The sequence below is a fragment of the Nerophis ophidion genome, linkage group LG22, assembly GCF_033978795.1.
Source record: "Nerophis ophidion isolate RoL-2023_Sa linkage group LG22, RoL_Noph_v1.0, whole genome shotgun sequence".
Taxonomy (NCBI): Eukaryota; Metazoa; Chordata; class Actinopteri; order Syngnathiformes; family Syngnathidae; genus Nerophis; species Nerophis ophidion.
In genome coordinates this window covers 43,882,275-43,905,030 of record NC_084632.1, presented here as the reverse complement: position 1 = coordinate 43,905,030, position 22,756 = coordinate 43,882,275, and the positions used below count along the sequence as shown (strand labels likewise).

The window sequence follows — 22,756 nt, the reverse complement described above, 5'->3', positions numbered from 1 at the left end:
ATATACACACACAATATATATATATAATATAATATATATATATAAAATTTAACATAGAGCCACATCACCCCCTTGTGGAACTGTGCCGTCACAACTCCTCCTGTAAACGTAACACTTTGGTAAGTAAGAATTGTTTTAGTTACATTGTAAAACTCACAAACGTTGCTTGGAGTGACGAATGAAAAATCCATACGAGTATGTTCAAAGTGTGACGTAAAAAGTAAGAGTTTCTAGTGGTCACCTAAGCTGACATGATGACCAGTACAAGTTGTGCTTCCTTATTGTGTGGCATAAACATGCTACAAGATGACCAAAGACATCAAGTGTAAAAAAACGTTGGGTAAGTGCTAAAATGATTCATTTAGGAAGTCTGCTTAAGTGAAAGTACACACACGCCCACCACAGGACTTAGTGAAGTTTGTTTTGGAGCAGTCGCCCCCTGTATTACGCTGCTCTAAGCCTTTGGACTTAGTCAACCTAATTCCTCCCATGCAGGCCCAACAAGCGTAACCATGGAAACGACATGCATTTCTCAGATGTGACATGATGGCGGCAGGCCGAGAAATGATTAGGGATGACATTATTTGTGAGGAAGCCAAGCTCCAGACGGAGGAGAACCTGCAAGAAGCCATCGATGATGTCATAGTGTACCAGCGTCTTTATCATGCGTGACTAAACTCCTTTCTGCTGGCTGACATTTGACTTTATTGTTTTATAACCTTTTTCTTCTCATTTATTTCCTCCGGCAGATGGATGTCCCGCCATGGTTTTCCATCTTGAAATGGCCAGGACCGTGGTCTGATGTTCTCTGGATGCTCGTTTGGAAGCAGCTCCAGTAAGAGTTAAGTGGGGGAGGGGTTGTCCCAACTTTCCAACCCGGCCTTTAGGTTATTTCTCCACGCTTGGCCTTTGTTTATCAGACAGGCATGTGATTTGTCTCTCTATAGTCCGTCTTTTCTATATCTGTAAAAATACAAACCCCCAAACCAGTGAAGTTGTTACGTTGTGTAAATGGTAAATAAAAAGAGAATACAGTGATTTGCCAATCATTTTCAACTTATCTTATTTCCTTGAATAGCCGCCGGGGCGCTTATTAATTTTAAACCTCTTCTCACTCCTGCGCTTATTCAAAGCATGCTGTAAAAGTAAGCAGGCGCTAATAACTTAAAAAAAAAAACTCTTCTCACCCCTGCGCTTATCAATGGTATGCAGTAAAAAATTGAGTATGATTAAAAAAAAAAATTCTGTGGCCGCGGCCCGGTGGTTGGCGCCCACTTTTACACCATCTGCGTGCCGGCCGGACGCATGCATTTCGTCGCTTCTCATACGAGATTGCAATGCATACTTGGTCAACAGCCATACCTTTTACACTGATGGTTGTGATATAAAACAACTTTACCACTCTTAATAATATGCGCCACACTCTATGAACCCACACCAAACACATTTCTGGAGAACATTGGCTCTGTAACACATAAACGCAACATAAGAATTACCCATAATGCTGTGCATCCATGACTCTTGGCTATATTATACACGCGCCCCCAACCCCACCCACCTCAACCGACACACGGGGAGGGTTGTTGCTAGCACGTGTATAATATAGCCAAGAGTCATGGATGCACAGCATTATGGGTAATTCTTATGTTGCGTTTATAGTGTGTTACAGAGTCAATGTTCTCCAGAAATATGTTTGGTGTGGGTTCACAGAGTGTGGCGCATATTATTAAGAGTGTTAAAGTTGTTTTATATCACAACCATCAGTGTGATCTGTATGGCGGTGGAACAAGACCCCTGGTTTACACATAGTAAAAGCAAAATAAAACTCTTCCACCATTTTAAAAAAGATGGCGGGGAATCGACACTCGTGACGCCACGAATTTGACCCGGCGGTAAAAGTAAGCATGCGCTTATAAATTTGGTGAGCAAGTGTGACCCGGCAGTAATTCAAGCCAGGTGCATATTACATGCCTGGCGGCTATTCAAGGAAATACGGTATATTCAATTGAATAGACTGCAAAGATAAGATATTTAATGTTCACACCGGAAAACTTTGTTATTTTTTGCCAATATTAGCTCATTTGGAATTAGATGCCTGCAGCAAGTTTCAAAAAAGCTGGCACGAGTGGCAAGAAAGACTGAGAAAGTTGAGGAGTGCTCATCAGACCCTTATTTGAAACATCCTGCAGGTGAACAGGCTAATTGGGAACAGGTAGGTGCCATGATTGGCTATAAAAGCAGCTTCCATGAAATGCTCACTCATTCACAAACAAGGACGGGGCGAGGGTCACCACTTTGTCAACAAGTGCCTGAGCAAATTGTTTAAGAACAACATTTCTCAAGCAGCTATTGCAAGGAATTTAGGGATTTCACCATCTACGCTCCGTAATATCATCGAAAGGTTCAGAAAATCTGGAGAAATCACTGCCCGTAAGCCATGATATTACACACCTTGGATCCCTCAGGCGGTACTGCATCAAAAAGCCACATCAGTGTGTAAAGGATATCACCACATGGGTTCAGGAACACTTCAGAAAACCACTGTCAGTAACTACAGTTGATCGATACATCTGTAAGTGCAAGTTAAAACGCTACTATGCAAAGCCAAAGCTATTTATCAACAACACCCTGAAACGCTTTGCTTGGCCCGAGCCCATCTAAGATGGACTGATGCAAAGTGGAAACGTTTTCTGTGGTCTGACAAGTCCACATTTCAAATTGTTTCTGGAAACTATGGAACAAAGAGGAAAAGAACCATCCGGATTGTTCTAGGGTGAAAGTGTGGTAGTCAGCATGTGTGATGGTATGGGGGTGTATTAGTGCCCAAGGCATGACTAACTTACACATCTGTGAAGGCACCATTAATGCTGAAAGGTACATACAGGTTTTGGAGCAACATATGTTGTCATCCAAGCAATGTTTTCATGGACGCCCCTGCTTATTTCAGCAAGACAATGCCAAACCACATGTGGCTTTATAGTAAAAGAGTGCGGGTACCAGACTGGCCTGCCTGTAGTCCAGACATGTCTCCCATTGAAAACGTGTGGTGCAATATGAAGGCTAAAATACGAGGCGGGAGACTGTTGAACAACTTAAAGACCTACTGAAATGAGATGTTCTTACTTAAACGGGGATAGCAGCTCCATTCTATGTGTCATACTTGATCATTTTGCGATATTGCCATAATTTTGCTGAAATGATTTAGTAGAGAAATCGCTGATAAAGTTCGCCACTTTTGGTACTTCCTGAAAAAGCCTTGCCTTTCCCGGAAGTAGCAGACGATGATGTCACAAGTGTGATGGCTCCTCACATATTCACATTGATTTTAATGGGAGCTTCCAACAAAAACAGTTATTCGGACTGAGAAAACGACAATTTCCCCATTAATTTGAGCGAGGATGAAAGATTTGTGTTTGAAGATATTGATAGAAAAAAGAGCAAAAAAAAGAACGAGTTAAAAAAAAAACGCGATTGCATTGGGACGGATTCCGATGTTTTTAGACACATTTACTATGATAATTTTGGGAAATCCCTTATCTTTCTATTGTGTTGCAAGTGTTTTAGTGAGTTTAATAGTACCTGATAGTCGGAGGTGTACGTCCACGGGTGTGTTGACGCCATGTCTCTCGGGTGTCGGCGGCAGCTGTATGGACGACACAAGCTCAGCTGATATCCGGTAAGAGGCGACTTTTTAACCACAATTTTCTCACCGAAACCTGCTGGTTGACATTTGGTTGGGATCCATGTCTGCTTGACCGCACTCTGATCCATAGTAAAGTTTCAGCTCCGGGAATTTTAAACAAGGAATCACCGTGTGTTTGTGTGGCTAAAGGCTAAAGCTTCCCAACTCCATCTTTCTACTTTGACTTCTCCAATATTAAATGAACAAATTGCAAAATATTCAGCAACACAGATGTCCAAAATACTGTGTAATTATGCCATAAAGCAGACGACTTTTAGCTGTGTGTGTGCGTAGAGCTCATACTTCCTAAAAACGTCCTGCGTACACGTCATCATTACACGACGTTTCCAAGACAAAACTCCCGGGAAATTTAAAATTGTAATTTACTAAAGTAAAAAAGCCGTATTGGCATGTGTTGCAATGTTAATATTTCATCATTGATATATAAACTATCAGACTGCATGGTCGCTAGTAGTGGCTTTCAGTAGGACTTTAAGCTGTACATCAAGCAAGAATGGGAAATAATTCCACTTCAAAAATGTGTCCCCTCAGTTCCCAAACCTTCACTGAGTGTTGTTAAAAGGAAAGGCCATGTAACACACTGGTAAAAATGCCCCTGTGACAACTTTTTTGCAATGTGTTGCTGCCATCAAATTCTAAGTTCATGATTATTTGCAAAAAATAACATTGTCAGTGTGAACATGAAATATCTTGTCTTTGCAGTCTATTCAATTGAATATAAGTTGAAAAGGATTTGTTGTATTCTCTCTTTATTTAGCATTTACACAAGGTGACAACTTCACTGCTTTTGGGTTTTGTATTAAAAATATTTTACATTTTTCTTTGTTTTTTTCCCACCTAAAATGTGTGTTAAAATATTGAGCTGTATCTTTGCCATACCTGCCAACAATTACAGTTTTCTCGTAAAGAGTACGATTATTGATCATCCAGTGGTAAAATCGACAGTTTTCCATTAGAAATTATGAAGTTAAAAAGCTACGTAGCGAAGCAACTCCACGGGCAGGGGACAAACTATACGGGAAACATCAATGATGACTGGTTGGTTTATGTATTAGAACATCCATGATTGGATGGTTGTTTACTATGATGAGTCACCATTGGTTGAGATTAGGCACAGGCCAATCAGAGGCAAGATCTTTTATTTCATGCTATGAATCACAAATGGCTATTCAGATAAAGGAAGTTAGCTCATAGAATGAACATATTGTGTACTCTTTATGATTGTTGCATTTGGAGCAGTTAGAAGTGTAGAGGGAGTCCAAGACACAGAACTAGGCTACAAAATCCAAGGCCGAATCCACTAAAGTAGAAACAAAAAGTGAAATGCAAGCTGCTCAGAAATTTGCCAAGAAGGTTCATGTCAGAGCCATTAAAGCCAAGATGCAAAAGTCATGTGTAAATAATGTCAATAACGAGATAAATGAAGTGAAGTGAACACTAGTAAGGTTGTAAATACTGTATGGAGTAGGCTAACCTATGTGGTTCCTGTGGATGTGAACATAATTACTGTTGAGACTAAATAACATAGTGACTGAAACAGACAAAATAATGTGTAAACAATGTCAATAACTAGATGAACCGTATGTGGCTGTGAAGTGAACACTAGTAAGGTTGTAAATACTGTATATAGTAGGCTAACCTATGTGGTTCCTGTGGATGTGAACATTATTACTGTTGAGACTAAATAACATAGTGACTGAAACAAACAAAGTAATGTGTAAATAATGTCAATAACTAGATGAATCATCTGTGGCTGTATAGTAGGCTAACCTATGTGGTTTTTGTGGATGTGAACATCATTACTGTTGAGACTAAATAACATAGTGACTGAAACAAAAAGTAATGTGTAAATAATGTCAATAACTAGATGAACCGTATGTGGCTGTGAAGTGAACACTAGTAAGGTTGTAAATAATGTATATAGTAGGCTAACCCATGTGGTTCCTGTGGATGTGAACACAACTTGTAATTACTGTAGTGACTACATAACATGGTGACTGAAACAGACATTGTAATGTGTGAATAATGTCAATAACTAAATGAATGAAGTGAAGTGAAAACTAGTAAGGTTGTGAATACTGTATAGAGTAGGCTAACCCATGTGGTTCCTGTGGAAGTAAACATAATTACTGCAGAGACTAAATAACATAGTGACTGAAACAGATATATGGATAAATGGGCTATGTATTTACATCATTATGTTCAATTCTTTTAACACTAAATCATCTTTAAATGGGGCTTTTTTTTTCTTGCAAATTTTTGCATGTTCAATTGCTGAATAAAACAGAACCTTAGCTTATTTTCAGTCTTTTTCCCCAAGTTGAAATCACATGCCTGACCAGAGCAGATGCACTGTTGATGTTGCTTCCTCCGCCGGTCGTGACAAGCGTTTGCCGGAGGTCACGAGAGGACGCTCGCTGTGTCGGAACTATTGTGGAGCAAACTAGGAGGAGTGAAGAGTTCAGGCTCTCAGAAGCACAATTCACATTTGCATAAGTGAGGCTCCTCCGGCAGACAAAAGGGAGACAAAACAGTCGCTGCTGGCTTTGGGAGACCAGCAGTTTGGTGTATGTCAGTAAAAATGTTGATTTTGTTCCTTTTAGCCTTTTCATCATCAGCCTGTCGTCATGCATGGAGGCCAAGATATAATTACACACTCTGTTGAGGCGGGGCTGAAGAATGGCTGCCTTTATTCAGATCTTAATAACATCAACAATGAGCAGTAAACACCTCTGCTCCTCACAGTATTTGCAAAACAATCTTCTTTTTTTTAAACTTTTAACATGTGCCATTCCCCTGAAAGAATGTTAAATACACATTTTTAAAAATGTTGTCCACCCTCCTCATTCCTGCCGTGAGACGAGAACACACCTGCTTTGTGAGCCACCTCTTGCTAGCAGTTTTTCACTATCTAGAATGCAAAGAGAAGGGAATTGCGTGTCCTTGTCTCGATGAGGGATTGTGGATGATGAGCATGTTTGCGACAATATTGCAGTTGTCCTTCAAGTCTGCTGGCTTGTTAGCAAGTTGCCAGCCGTCCCTTGAATTTGTGGATTTTATCTGGTATTTTTATTAGCGTGATAACAAGAAGTAGCAATAATAACAATAATAACAATAAGCCTGTCAAATATCACTACATTCTTTCCCAAAACAACAGCTTCACAAGTTGTGCATATTTAAGAAATCAGTCCAATATCAGTCCAACAAATAATCTGCAGTTGTATTAATAGTTATAATAGAATATACATTAAAACTAAACCCAATGACATGATGGCAGTCATATTAATAAACATATTCACCTCTCTGTTAAGCGGCAAGGCTGAAAACCAACATCGAACGCCCATGACTTTCGGTTCTGCATCAAAAAGCAACATCTGTGTGTAAGGGATATCGCCACATGGGCTCAGGAACACTTTAGAAAACCATGGTCATTAACTACAGTTGGTCGCTACGTCTGTAAGTTCAAGTTAAAACTGTACTATGCAAAGCCAAAAGCCATTTGTCAACAACACCCAGAAACGCCGCCGGCTTTGCTGGGCCCAGAGCTCATTTAAGATGGACTGATGCAAAGTGTTCTGTGGTCTGACCAGTCCACATTTCAATTTGTTTTTGGAAACTGTGGACTAAAGAGGAAAATAACCATTCAGACTATTCTAGGGTGAAAGTGTTGTAGTCAGCATGTGTGATGGTTTGAGGGTGTATTAGTGCCCAAGGCATGGGTAACTTACACATCTGTGAAGGCACCATTAATGCTGAAAGGTACATACAGCTTTTGGAACAACATATGTTGCCATCCAAGCAACCTTCTTATCATGTTGTTGTTTCATAAAATTAAATTCTAAGTTCATGATTATTTGCACAAAAAAAAGAAGCTTCTCAGTGTGAACATGAAGTATTTCATCCTTGCAGTTTATTCAATTGAATTCAAGTTTAAAAGGATTTGCAAATCATTGTTTTCTCTTTTTATTTACCATTTACACAACGTGACCACTTCACTGCTTTTGGCTTTTGTAATTGTTGATTGACCGGTTTGCGTGTGTTTGTATTTAATGGAAATGAGATCATGTTTGGGGTCAGAGAGTATAAAGTGAGGTGTAGATTGTCAGTCGTCAGGTCTTCTAATGAAAGACTGAACACGTTCTTGTTAGATCCACTCTTCTACGTGACTGCCAGGTCTTTGCCCTTCTGATGGGTCTGATGATGAAAGTAAGCTTCCTGTTTCCACCTGAAACCTCCACCCAGTGCAGGACTGAGACTAAATGCATTTCCACCAGAAGGACCATTTGAACAATCGCCGTGTTTTCGCTCACCTTTGCAGTCAAAAAGGTTCCAGTTTGTACTCCAGCATGGTGGCAGGAACTCACACCTTCTCTTTTAGTAGTAAGTAAACAAACAGAGACTCCTAATTAGTAGAACTCGTCCATAAGATGGCAAACACTAAAATACTTTATAGGTATTTGCTTGTTAGTTTTTTTTTGTTACTATTTTTATTATGGCTGTTATCGGAGAATAATTTATAAATTGAAGCTGCAAGCAGCGATGGACGAAACCGACTTTTGCCGGTGTTTCCTGCCTTTACCCATTCAACATATATTTACCTGCACATTACCTACCTTCTCTGCATCCTGGGGTCACACTGGTGCTTAATTTCTGTCACCCATACACGGTACTTTCTGCCATCACCCAGACAACATATCTTTACCTGCACATTACCTACCTTCTCTGTATCCTGGAGACAAACTGGTGCCTCCTTCTTTCACCCAGTCAACATATCTTTACCTGCACATTACCTACCTTCTCTGTATCCTGGAGACAAACTGGTGCCTCCTTCTTTCACCCAGTCAACATATCTTTACCCGCACATTACCTACCTTCTCTGTATCCTGGAGACAAACTGGTGCCTCCTTCTTTCACCCGGTCAACATATCTTTACCTGCACATTACCTACCTTCTCTGTATCCTGGAGACAAACTGGTGCCTCCTTCTTTCACCCAGTCAACATATCTTTACCCGCACATTACCTACCTTCTCTGTATCCTGGAGACAAACTGGTGCCTCCTTCTTTCACCCGGTCAACATATCTTTACCTGCACATTACCTACCTTCTCTGTATCCTGGAGACAAACTGGTGCCTCCTTCTTTCACCCGGTCAACATATCTTTACCTGCACATTACCTACCTTCTCTGTATCCTGGAGACAAACTGGTGCCTCCTTCTTTCACCCGGTCAACATATCTTTACCTGCACATTACCTACCTTCTCTGTATCCTGGAGACAAACTGGTGCCTCCTTCTTTCACCCGGTCAACATATCTTTACCTGCACATTACCTACCTTCTCTGTATCCTGGAGACAAACTGGTGCCTCCTTCTTTCACCCGGTCAACATATCTTTACCTGCACATTACCTACCTTCTCTGTATCCTAGAGTCAAACTGGTGCCTCCTTCTTTCACCCAGTCAACATATCTTGACCTGCACATTACCTACCTTCTCTGTATCCTGGAGTCAAACTGGTGCCTCCTTCTTTCACCCAGTCGACATATCTTTACCTGCACAGTACCTACCTTCTCCGTATCCTAGAGTCAAACTGGTGCCTCCTTCTTTCACCCAGTCAACATATCTTGACCTGCACATTACCTACCTTCTCTGTATCCTGGAGTCAAACTGGTGCCTCCTTCTTTCACCCAGTCAACATATCTTTACCCGCACAGTACCTACCTTCTCTGTATCCTGGAGTCAAACTGGTGCCTCCTTCTTTCACCCAGTCGACATATCTTTACCTGCACATTACCTACCTTCTCTGTATCCTGGAGACAAACTGGTGCCTCCTTCTTTCACCCAGTCAACATATCTTTACCCGCACATTACCTACCTTCTCTGTATCCTGGAGACAAACTGGTGCCTCCTTCTTTCACCCAGTCAACATATCTTTACCTGCACAGTACCTACCTTCTCTGTATCCTAGAGTCAAACTGGTGCCTCCTTCTTTCACCCAGTCAACATATCTTGACCTGCACATTACCTACCTTCTCTGTATCCTGGAGTCAAACTGGTGACTCCTTCTTTCACCCAGTCGACATATCTTTACCTGCACATTACCTACCTTCTCTGTATCCTGGAGACAAACTGGTGCCTCCTTCTTTCACCCAGTCAACATATCTTTACCTGCACATTACCTACCTTCTCTGCATTGTGTGGTCACGCTGGTGCTTCCTGCTTTTAAGCGGCCATCTTGAGACGGCAGCAGCGCAGCGGTTCTTTGAAGGCTCGTAAAATCAAAACCGGAGCAGTTATTAAAACTCTTTCCTCAACTTTTACTCAGAAGGGTTCAATCTATCTCCTGTGCGAGTGTGAAGACGACACAACAAACGCGCTCAGAGGAGATAATGTTTTAAAAAAGGTGACAAGTTTTTACAAAACATTTGTTTTGAAGGGGTAATTTCCAACTTCCTGTTGATTTTTGCTGAAGGATGTAAATGAATGAAATGTAGGTCTAAGTGAGACCTACATAGAGGTTTTTGTTTCATGTCTCTACAACATTCCTACTAGAAGTTACAAGCAGTTATGTCTGTGTTTTCTTCCTAGGAGCAGTTTTGTCTGTGTTTTATTCCTAGGGGGCGCTAGAGCGCAATTTTGAGTTTTGGGGTTTGGTATTTTATTAGATCGCAATTTTCGCATCAACTTTTGGGTCAGGACTTGCTCCGCTGATGACTGGGCTCACAGCGACTGTGAGTGCCGAGGTCTTTGGTTCCTGTCAGCCGCACTCAGTCACACCTTGTGCACACCTGTTAATTGTGTTCCAAGAAATTAGCATCAACTCGTTAACTTTGATAGCACTAATAATAATAATAATATTTTGCCAGGGCTGCTAACTCGTAAAAGTGTTATCGGTGAAAAGGATTTACGCGAGCTGAGTCACCGGAGCTCCTCTCCTTCATAATCCGGAGTTCTCTAGATCTCTGACACGGTTCTAATGTTAGCAGCAGACTGGTTTTAGTGTTAAGTGGTTTTCAGGCGAGCTACAAGCTATTAATCAATCAATGTTTATTTATCTAAATCACAAGTGTCTCAAAGGGCTACACAAGCCACAACCACATCCTCGGTTCAGAGCCCACAAAAGTGCAAGGAAAAACTCACAACCCAGTGGGACGTCAATGTGGATGACTTTGAGAAACCTTGGAGAGGACCGCAGATGTGAGTGACCCCCCCACCTCTTCCAGGGGAGACCTGATGCAGTGGAGTTCGAGAGGGTCTAACATAATAGTGTGAAAGTCCAGTCCATAGTGGATCTAACATAATAGTGTGAAAGTCCAGTCCATAGTGGATCTAACATAATAGTGTGAGTCCAGTCCATAGTGGATCTAACATAATATTGTGAGAGTCCATTCCATAGTGGATCTAACATAATAGTGTGAGAGTCCAGTCCATAGTGGATCTAACATAATAGTGGGAGTCCAGTCCATAGTGGATCTAACATAATATTGTGAGAGTCCAGTCCATAGTGGATCTAACATAATAGTGAGAGTCCAGTCCATAGGGGATCTAACATAATATTGTGAGAGTCCATTCCATAGTGGATCTAACATAATAGTGAGAGTCCAGTCCATAGTGGATCTAACATAATATTGTGAGAGTCCAGTCCATAGTGGATCTAACATAATAGTGAGAGTCCAGTCCATAGGGGATCTAACATAATATTGTGAGAGTCCATTCCATAGTGGATCTAACATAATAGTGTGAGAGTCCAGTCCATAGTGGATCTAACATAATAGTGAGAGTCCAGTCCATAGGGGATCTAACATAATAGTGAGAGTCCAGTCCATAGGGGATCTAACATAATAGTGTGAGAGTCCAGTCCATAGTGGATCTAACATAATAGTGAGAGTCCAGTCCATAGTGGATCTAACATAATAGTGTGAAAGTCCAGTCCATAGGGGATCTAACATAATAGTGTGAGAGTCCAGTCCATAGTGGATCTAACATAATATTGTGAAGCCAGACCATAGTGGATCTAACATAATAGTGAGAGTCCAGTCCATAGTGGATCTAACATAATAGTGAGAGTCCAGTCCATAGTGGATCTAACATAATAGTGTGAGTCCAGTCCATAGTGGATCTAACATAATAGTGAGAGTCCAGTCCATAGTGGATCTAACATAATAGTGAGAGTCCAGTCCATAGTGGATCTAACATAATAGTGAGAGTCCAGTCCATAGTGGATCTAACATAATAGTGAGAGTCCAGTCCATAGTGGATCTAACATAATAGTGAGAGTCCAGTCCATAGTGGGGCCAGCAGGAGACCATCCCGAGCGGAGACGGGTCAGCAGTGCAGAGATGTCCCCAACCGATGCACAGGCGAGCAGTCCACCCCCGGGTTCCGACTCTGGACAGCCAGCACTTCATCCATGGCCATCAGACCTGTGCCCCCCCCCCCCCCCTTCCACAAAAGAGAGGGGGGCAGAGGAGAAAAGAAAAGAACCGGCAGATCAACTGGTCTAAAAAGGAGGTCTATTTTAAAGGCTAGAGTATACAAATGAGTTTTAAGATGGGACTTAAATGCTTCTACTGAGGTAGCATCTCCAACTGTTACTGGGCTGGCATTCCAGACTACTGGAGCCAGAACGGAAAACGCTCTATAGCCCACAGACTTTTATGAAAAAAATAACACATTATCAGGGAGCTGCGCTCAGAAAAACAAACGTGTTTATTTTCCAGCATACAAAAGAAGTACGGCAGTACCTCAACTCACGAGTTTGGCAGGTTGAGTGGCGGAGATCGTAACTCAGAAAAGGTGCGCCTCAAATCCACGACAGCCGTTGAGATTAATTAAAAGCGATCCAACAAAGTTTTTGCGCCCAAAACATCACAATTTTAACATTAAAAAGACAACAAAAAAAAAATAAATAAATAAAATATATATATATATATATATATATATATATATATATATATATATATATGGTATATTTTTGGATGCATGTGTGTGTGTAGGCCTGCCGTGTGTCTCTGTTCCGCGGCCTTGATGTTTTTGCCAGTCAATCCAAAGTCCACAACAACAACAGGTCTGTGTCCATGAGAGACAAGAAGAGACTTTGCTGTGTCTTTGCCGCAGCGTCCTTCGGGAGAGTCTCCAAGCCAGGGAAACAGTCCAAGTTAGAATGTTTTGTATGCGAGTGAAAATAAAATATGCTTTTCACTCCAAATTGTCTGTGACAGTGTAGAGGTTTCCCTCTTGTGGGTTCTCCTGACTGAAATTTAACTGCTCGGAAGCCGGGGATCTGGGTCAAACAATCTTTTATTATGCGAACACACCAGCTCACGACTCTGCTCGGCGACTTTTCAGTGCCTGAATGTCCAGTGTGCGTCTGCTACATAAGTCTAACTCCCAACAACGGTGTCTGGGCCTGGCTGCTTCTTATAAGCATGGCAGGCTATTGAAAGATCAGTCCCAGCTGGGTAATCCAATCACCTGCTAGCTGTGCTTCAAGGCCGGTCCTTACACACCCCACTCCTGCAGACTACGCCCCCCTCCACAGACAGTCTGTTCAAATACCCAACAAGAAAAACCCTGAAATTCCATGAAGTTCCAATTCACCGACCGTTGGAGTACGACCCGGGTCTAGGTGCACATTAGGACACGGTGAACAAAACAGCCTTTGAATGAACCTGAAGCATGTCGCCCCGCAGCAGTGATTTATTTGCAGTCCTTTCCTGGACTGCCTGACCCACATGGGACAAAAGCCAGAGCGCTCATGAGTCATAACTGATTAGTGCTCCTGGAGAGCAACTACCGCCCTCTACCCGCGGCGGAGGGTTCAGAGAGCTCTCACGAGTCATTAAACATATCAGGCAGAGGAATCCTGCGGTCCCGAGCGGGAGGACCGAGCGTGAACCTCCCGCTCCGACGGGGCAAGTGGAATTGAAAAGGAAAGGGAAAAGTTCATGTTAACACAACCCCGGGTCATGATGGGAAGCACGGAGGAATCTGCCGAGGATGGCGTTGGCTTCCGTGTTCCCTTTAATCGGCCAAATGTGGAGCAGCTGCTGGAGGAGTTGAGCGGCCGCTCGGCAGAAGGCGGAGCGTTCCGCGGCGTGGCGACTTCGCTTCAGGCTACACGCTAATGAGGCTCTCGGAGACGCCGCACGAGACCGTCGATGGCGTTCATTGATCGATCACACACTTCAGACTTGTCTCCGAGGAAAATACACCAGAGTAGAATGATCAGGATTCAAATCCAGAATCACATGTTTGACATTGGGATTCAAATCCAGAATCACATGTTTAACAATCAGATTCAAATCCAGAATCACATGTTTGACATTGGGATTCAAATCTATAATCAGATGTTTAACATTGGGATTCAAATCCAGAATCACATGTTTGACATTGGGATTCAAATCCAGAATCACATGTTTGACATTGGGATTCAAATCTATAATCAGATTTTTAACATGAGAATTCAAATCCACAATCAGATGTTTAACATTGGGGTTCAAATCTATAATCAGATGTTTAATATTGGGATTCAAATCTATAATCCGATTTTTAACATTGGGATTCAAAACTATAATCATATTTTTAACATTAGGATTCAAATTTATAATCAGATTTTTAACATTGGGATTCAAATCTATAATCAGATGTTTAATATTGGGATTCAAATCTATAATCACATGTTTGACATTGGGATTCAAATCTATAATCACATGTTTAACATTGGGATTCAAATCTATAATCACATGTTTGACATTGGGATTCAAATCATGAATCACATGTTTAACATTGGGATTCAAATCTATAATCACATGTTTGACATTGGGATTCAAATCCAGAATCACATGTTTAACGTTGGGATTCAAATCTATAATCAGACGTTTAATATTGGGATTCAAATCTATAATCAGATTTTTAACATTAGAATTCAAATCCACAATCAGATGTTTAACATTTGGATTAAAATCCATAATTTGTTCAGTGGCCTAGTGGTTAGAGTGTCCGCCCTGAGATGGTTAGGTCGTGAGTTCAAACCCCGGCCGAGTCATACCAAATACTATAAAAATGGGAGCCATTACCTCCCTGCTTGGCGCTCCGCATCAAGGCTTGGAATTGGGGGTTAAATCACCAAAAATGATTCCCTGGCGTGGCCACTGCTGCTGCATGTTATTTTGTAGACTAACATATACTACATTGCTTCATTTGGAAACAATTAAAGGTATGTAAATATACATTGACACAATATTTCTGTCTGTAACTCATTTCACAACGTATATATCTGCCACTTATAGTCCGGTGCAACTTATACATGGAAACCTTTAGTGGGTGTGGCTTATATCCCAGTGAACCTTTATAGTCCATGACTTCTGTTTTGTATGATCAGCCGTTTTACAGACACCGTTTGGAAACAATTAAGGTATGTAAATAAACATTCACAGAATATTTCTGTGTGAATAACTCATTCCACACCGTATATATTTGACTTATAGTCCGGTGCGGCTTATATTTGGAAGCTTTTTTTGGGGCTGGGTGTGGTTTATATCCTGGTGTGCTCTGTAGTCGGTAACTCACTTTAGCTAAAGACGATCATTTCAAAAACTGCTGCTAACAAAGTGATGTTAATACACATTAAAATGATATTGAATTGATTAACGTGGACCCCGACTTAAACAAGTTGAAAAACTTATTGGGGTGTTACCATTTAGTGGTCAATTGTACGGAATATGTACTGTACTGTGCAATCTACTAATAAAAGTATCAATCAATCAATCAATCAATCAATCAAAAACTCACAAACTATTCCACATTTTTACACATCTGGTAGATAAACTCTTCACTCTCATTTTGTTTTTTGTTTTCTATTTTGGTCTCTAATACTCTCTGGGAGGAACATCTGGCTGTTTAAATGTTAAAGTATGGATACTTCCCTCACTAATGTTAAAGTATGGATACTTCCCTCACTAATGTTAAAGTATGGATACTTCCCTCACTAATGTTAAAGTATGGATACTTCCCTCACTAATGTTAAAATATGGATACTTCCCTCACTAATGTTAAAATATGGATACTTCCCTCACTAATGTTAAAGTATGGATACTTCCCTCACTAATGTTAAAGTATGGATACTTCCCTCACTAATGTTAAAGTATGGATACTTCCCTCACTAATGTTAAAATATGGATACTTCCCTCACTAATGTTAAAATATGGATACTTCCCTCACTAATGTTAAAGTATGGATACTTCCCTCACTAATATTAAAGTATGGATACTTCCCTCACTAATGTTAAAGTATGGATACTTCCCTCACTAATGTTAAAGTATGGATACTTCCCTCACTAATGTTAAAGTATGGATACTTCCCTCACTAATGTTAAAGTATGGATACTTCCCTCACTATTGTTAAAGTATGGATACTTCCCTCACTAATGTTAAAGTATGGATACTTCCCTCACTAATGTTAAAGTATGGATACTTCCCTCACTAATGTTAAAATATGGATACTTCCCTCACTAATGTTAAAGTATGGATACTTCCCTCACTAATGTTAAAACATGGATACTTGCCTCACTAATGTTAAAATATGGATACTTCCCTCACTAATGTTAAAGTATGGATACTTCCCTCACTAATGTTAAAATATGGATACTTCCCTCACTAATGTTAAAATATGGATACTTCCCTCACTAATGTTAAAGTATGGATACTTCCCTCACTAATGTTAAAATATGGATACTTCCCTCACTAATGTTAAAATATGGATACTTCCCTCACTAATGTTAAAGTATGGATACTTCCCTCACTAATATTAAAGTATGGATACTTCCCTCACTAATGTTAAAGTATGGATACTTCCCTCACTAATGTTAAAGTATGGATACTTCCCTCACTAATGTTAAAGTATGGATACTTCCCTCACTATTGTTAAAGTATGGATACTTCCCTCACTAATGTTAAAGTATGGATACTTCCCTCACTAATGTTAAAGTATGGATGATTCCCTCACTAATGTTAAAATATGGATACTTCCCTCACTAATGTTAAAGTATGGATACTTCCCTCACTAATGTTAAAACATGGATACTTGCCTCACTAATGTTAAAATATGGATACTTCCCTCACTAATGTTAAAGTATGGATACTTCCCTCACTAATGTTAAAATATGGATACTTCCCTCACTAATGTTAAAATATGGATACTTCCCTCACTAATGTTAAAATATGGATACTTCCCTCACTAATGTTAAAATATGGATACTTCCCTCACTAATGTTAAAGTATGGATACTTCCCTCACTAATGTTAAAATATGGATACTTCCCTCACTAATGTTAAAGTATGGATACTTCCCTCACTAATGTTAAAGTATGGATACTTCCCTCGCTAATGTTAAAGTATGGATACTTCCCTCACTAATGTTAAAGTATGGATACTTCCCTCACTAATGTTAAAATATGGATACTTCCCTCACTAATGTTAAAATATGGATACTTCCCTCACTAATGTTAAAATATGGATACTTCCCTCACTAATGTTAAAGTATGGATACTTCCCTCACTAATGTTAAAATATGGATACTTCCCTCACTAATGTTAAAGTATGGATACTTCCCTCACTAATGTTAAAATATGGATACTTCCCTCACTAATGTTAAAGTATGGATACTTCCCTCACTAATGTTAAAATATGGATACTTCCCTCACTAATGTTAAAATATGGATACTTCCCTCACTAATGTTAAAGTATGGATACTTCCCTCACTAATGTTAAAATATGGATACTTGCCTCACTAATGTTAAAATATGGATACTTCCCTCACTAATGTTAAAGTATGGATACTTCCCTCACTAATGTTAAAATATGGATACTTCCCTCACTAATGTTAAAGTATGGATATTTCCCTCACTAATGTTAAAATATGGATACTTCCCTCACTAATGTTAAAGTATGGATACTTCCCTCACTAATGTTAAAGTATGGATACTTCCCTCACTAATGTTAAAGTATGGATACTTCCCTCACTAATGTTTTGTCCCCAAAGGTTTTAAGAGCTGTTTGGAATCATCACAAGGAGGAAAGTAAATCGTGTCGTTGGAACAATGATCCCAAGCAGAAACAGTTCTGGGCTGAAAGATCACGTTTTTATTTTCTGATCCTGACTTTGGTCTTTTGTCCCACTGATATTTCAACAAGAGACTGATTTTTCAAGAGGACAGCAAACTAAAAACATTTGACCTACCGGAAACTGTAAAAGCGACTTCAGAAGCAGAAGCTTCAGACTCTCCAAAGAGTTCAGGTCACGTCCGTCGGTCAAGCAATCAAGCGGAGCAATCACAGGGTCAATAAACCTGAGCTCAGCAGGTTTGGCATGGTGGCCAGGTTCCAGGTCACGCTCGGGAAGGACATCCACATCTCCAGAAGACTTGTCAGAAGACAAAAGTGATGAAATGCTCGGTCACATCTTGGGAGACAACTGCTTGGACCTGATGAACCATCACAGAACACCACCTCACTTTCTTGCAGACCGTGGACACGTTTACTGAACTTGACTTCCCGACAACCGACTGAAGATGTTCAAATAAAACACTAAGTTCACTTCGATCGCGGACGGAACGTGGTTCTTTTCCTCTTTGGTCCGGAGGACACGACGTCTGCAGTTTCCCAAAAGAATTTGAAATGTGGACTCGTCAGACCACACAACACTTTTCCACTTTGCATCAGTCCATCTTAGATGAGCTCGGGCCCAGCGAAGCCGGCGGCGTTTCTGGGTGTTGTTGATAAATGGCTTTGGCTTTGCATAGTAGAGTTTTAACTTGCACTTACAGATGTAGCAGCCAACTGTAGTTACTTACAGTGGTTTCCTGAAGAGTTCCTGAGCCCATGTGGTGATATCCTTTACACACTCATGTCGCTTTTTGATGCCTGAGGGATCCAAGGTCTGTAATATCATGGCTTACATGCAGTGATTTCTCCAGACTCAAACTGGGTGTGGACCCAGAAGTCAATTCATTCCTTTTCTCCAGCTAATCCTTGTTCAGGACTGCAGGAGGTAACATGTCCACAATGAGGTCTGACCTTGAAACAAATCCAGAACCACCTGGCTGTGAGGCAGAGGTACGGAACTCCATGTTCCTCAGGGATGGAAATTTTGGGCTTACACCAAAAATGAGGAAATCAGGGCAGAAAATACCGAAATAAATGATTATCATTGCATTTACTTCAAACAAAGACTGAAGATATTTCCTCATTGTCGGTGTTTTTGGAAACCGTGGACGTCGTGTCAAAGAGGAAAAGAACCGTCCGGACTGTTCTAGATGCAAAGTGTAAAAGGCAGCATCAGCATCATTGCTACATCTGGAAGTGCAAGTTAAAACGCTACTATGCAAACCCAAAGCCATTTATCAACAACACCCAGACACACTCCACTCAGCCCAAGCTCATCTAAGATGGACTGATGCAAAGTGGAAAAGTTTTTATTGGTCTGACGAGTCCACATTTCAAATTGTTTTTGGAAAGTGTAGATCAAAGAGGAAAAGAACCATCGGGACTGTTCTCGGTGCAAAGTGTGGTAGTCAGCATGTGTGATGGTATGGGGGTGTGTTAGTGATTGTTCTAGGGTGAAAGTGTGGTAGTCAGCATGTGTGATTGTATGGTTTTCCTTGCCCTTTTGTGGGTTCTTCTGAGGATGTTGTAGTCGTAATGATTTGTGCAGTCCTTTGAGACATTTGTGATTTGGGGCTATATAAATAAACATTGATTGATTGATTGATGGTGGTGTATTAGTGGCCAGAGCATGGCTAACTTACACATTTCTGAAGGCACCATTAATGCTGAAAAGTACATACAGGTTTTGGAGCAACATATGTTGCCATCCAAGCAACGTGATCATGGACGCCCCTGCTTATTTCAGCAAGACAATGCCAAGTCACGTGTTTCAACAGCGTGGCTTCATAGTAAAAGAATGCGGGTACTGTTGAACAACTTAAGCTGTACATCAAGCAATAATGGGAAAGAATTCCACTTGAAAAATGTGTCTCCTCAGTTCCCAAACCTTTACTGAGTGTTGTTAAAAGGAAAGGCCATGTAACACACTGGTAAAAATGCCTTTTTTTGCAACGTTCATGATTATTTGCAAAAAATAACAAAGTTTCTCAGTGTGAACATGAAATATCTTGTCTTTGCAGTCTATTCAATTGAATATAAGTTGAAAAGGATTTGTTGTATTCTCTTTTTATTTAGCATTTACACAAGGTGACACTTGAATTGCTTTTGGGGTGTGTACATGCAACAATGCAGTGATGAAGTGATGAGACGATATGTGATTAGTCTCCTGGCAAGTCCCTGACTTGTCACAGTTGGCAGGTCCTGGCAGAGGTCTGCTCGGTGTTTGTCTCATTATTAGCTCCTTCACTTGTTGCCTTTAACCGACTGTCGCACTTCCTCTTGATGCGGCGCCACCCCCGCTCTTCCTCTGGAAGGAACAAAGATTGGTGTTTGCATCCTTTGTCTGAAGGCCTTGTGCCCCCGTGGTCTCGGATGCTGCGACACACCCCCGGCAGCCACAGGCCAGGCGCTGGTGCCAGTCTGATTTCTTTGATGACACACTTTGCAAGTCTGCCAAACACTTGGTGTTGCAGCTGGTAAACCTTTCTTCCCTCTGCCAGGACTGCACGTCCAACTGTTGTTGCGGCAAACACGCCTCTGTGTGGTCACACCCAAGTGTGTTCATGGTTTCCACTCGACCGCTGGAGTGTGAGTTACAGCAGCCAGGACCACGGTGGAGTACACAGTTCACAGGGTTACACAAAACCAGGCCAAGCACCTGTTATGTTTACATACTTATCATGATTTGACTCCCTCTGGCAATAATTGAACCATAAGTACATCTGCTCATCATAGTTCACGCACCAACAAATAACAGATGGCCAATCAAACACGAACACACCATTCCACAATTGTTCTTCACTTCTGTGAACCCTCTGGCCTTGGCAGAGTCCGAGGCTGCTGGAAGAGACATGATACTGCCGCTCTAAATCTGTAGTTTGATGTACTTCCTCCCTCGCTGACACTTCACTCGGTCCACGCTCGGATCGGTCATGGTTGTCAGTTTGAGGCCGAGCTCTGTCACCTACCTGTGTTTTATGGCAGCCACAAGGTCGTCACCGCCCCTTTCAGGTTGGACTCAGGCTACTACGCCAGATAACCCCTCAAACAAATACCGTATTTCCTTGAATTGCCGCCGGGGCGCTAAGTAATTTAAAATCTCTTCTCACTCCGGCTCTTACCAAAGGCATGCGGTAAATTTAGGCCTGCGCTTATTCATTTGAGTGTGATGTAAGGATACCATCATGAAAAGCACATTTAATAAGAAAAAACGTTAATATGGTCTTACCTTTACTTATAAATGAAGTCCATGCGCAGCTCCTTCTGATCAAAAGCATTGATAACTTGTTTATAGAAGTCTTCCTTATCTTTCTTCTGTTTTAAAAGTCTCTCTGTCTCGATGGAGATCTTCCTTTATTACCTCCTGCTTCCATTGAAAGTCCAGTTTGGAAAACCGTTTTATTTTAGATATGTAATCCTCCATGTTAAAAGTGCAAGCGAGAGGAAAAAAATAAAGGATGGCTGCTCACTCTTGCTGCTTGTTGTCACTTCTTCTGCAGCCGAGTAGTCGCAAGAAGGATCACTAGCGCCCTCTACCACCAGGAGGCGGGAGTCAGTTAATGACTCATATTTGACACACGCAGCTACGGTATAATAATAAAACATAGCTTCTTACTGTTCTTTTTAGCATATTCAATAGCTTGGACCTTAAATCCTACTGAATAGCTCTTAATCTTCTTCCCTTTATGCGATTTCAAATGATTGAAATCAGCCTCCTCCATTTTGAAAATGATGACAGGTGAAGTGTCACTCGTGACGTGACGAGTTTGACCCGGTGGAAATCCTGAGCCGGCGGGAATGCTAAGCATGCGCTAATTATTTTGCGAAACAAGTTTGACCCGGCAGTAATTCTAGGCAGGCGCATACTATATTCCCGGCGGCAATTCAAGGAAATACGGTAGTTATTTAGTCTAAGTCCCGTTTCGGCCACACTAAATCACCGTTTCAGTTCCCCTCCTTGGATGACTTATTACAGGGGTAAGTGTGCCGTGTATTTCTTGAATCTCTGGCTCTTAGCTTTGTATGGACTCATTGATCGTTTGAGTTCGGAGAGGAAGTGATACCGGAAAGAACGCGCCCCACGCAGGAAGTGACGTCAGCCAGCTTCATAATAAAGCGGTTTCGTAACTTGTAGCTAACCACTGGAAATATGAAGGCAAGTCATCCTGACATGCCCATGTTTCTCCTTCTTCTACATGTACAGACGCTTGTGGGAATCACACACAAATACTTTAAAAGAAGAAAACGTGCGATTGCAGCTATTTGGGATACAACACTTTACAGACGGCAAGAAAACTTTACATTGTCCCGGTCATCTGGGATTACCAAAAAACTGTGTCCATGTGTCCAAACAATCAATCACTGTTTAGTTATATAGCCCTAGATCACAAGTGTCTCAAAGGGCTGCACAAGCCACAATGGGCAAGGAAAAACTCAACCCAATGGGACAATGAGAAACTTTGGAGGGGACCGCAGCATGAGTTTTCTCCGTCGGATGGCAGGGGCTCGACCTGAGAGTTCTGTCATTCGGGAGGAGCTCAGAGTAAAACCAGGTCAGGTCTAGTCGCCTCCCTGAGGAGGACTTTAGGGCACGTCCGATTGGAAGAAGGCCTTGGGAAAGACCTAGGACACGTTGGAGTAACAAAGTATCCCAGCTCGCCTGGGAAGGCCTCGGGATCCGATGCAATTGTTGAGGAGGGCTGGACTGTAAAAATGTTAAGTGTGCCTCTTCTGGTCAACATATGAAATAACAAGTGTGTGTAAGATATTGAAATGTGCCCCCTTTAGCCAAAATTAATATAAAAATATATATGCATACAGAGCCATACTGTAATAACTTGAAGAAAATAAGGAAGATTAAAACTTACAAATAAAAAATAAATAAATGAACTAAA

The 22,756-nt window shown here is 41.2% G+C and overlaps 1 long non-coding RNA gene across 1 annotated transcript in view; it reads left to right on the top strand.

Moving 5' to 3' along the window:
* LOC133540916 (uncharacterized) overlaps positions 1-6,554 on the top strand; it is a 10,220-nt gene extending 3,666 nt beyond the window's left edge. Inside the window, exons 2-3 of the long non-coding RNA XR_009803758.1 lie at positions 750-841; positions 6,024-6,554. This is a non-coding gene — a long non-coding RNA (uncharacterized LOC133540916). The remainder of the gene's footprint in view (positions 1-749; positions 842-6,023) is intronic.
* The last annotated feature ends 16,202 nt before the right edge of the window (positions 6,555-22,756 follow it).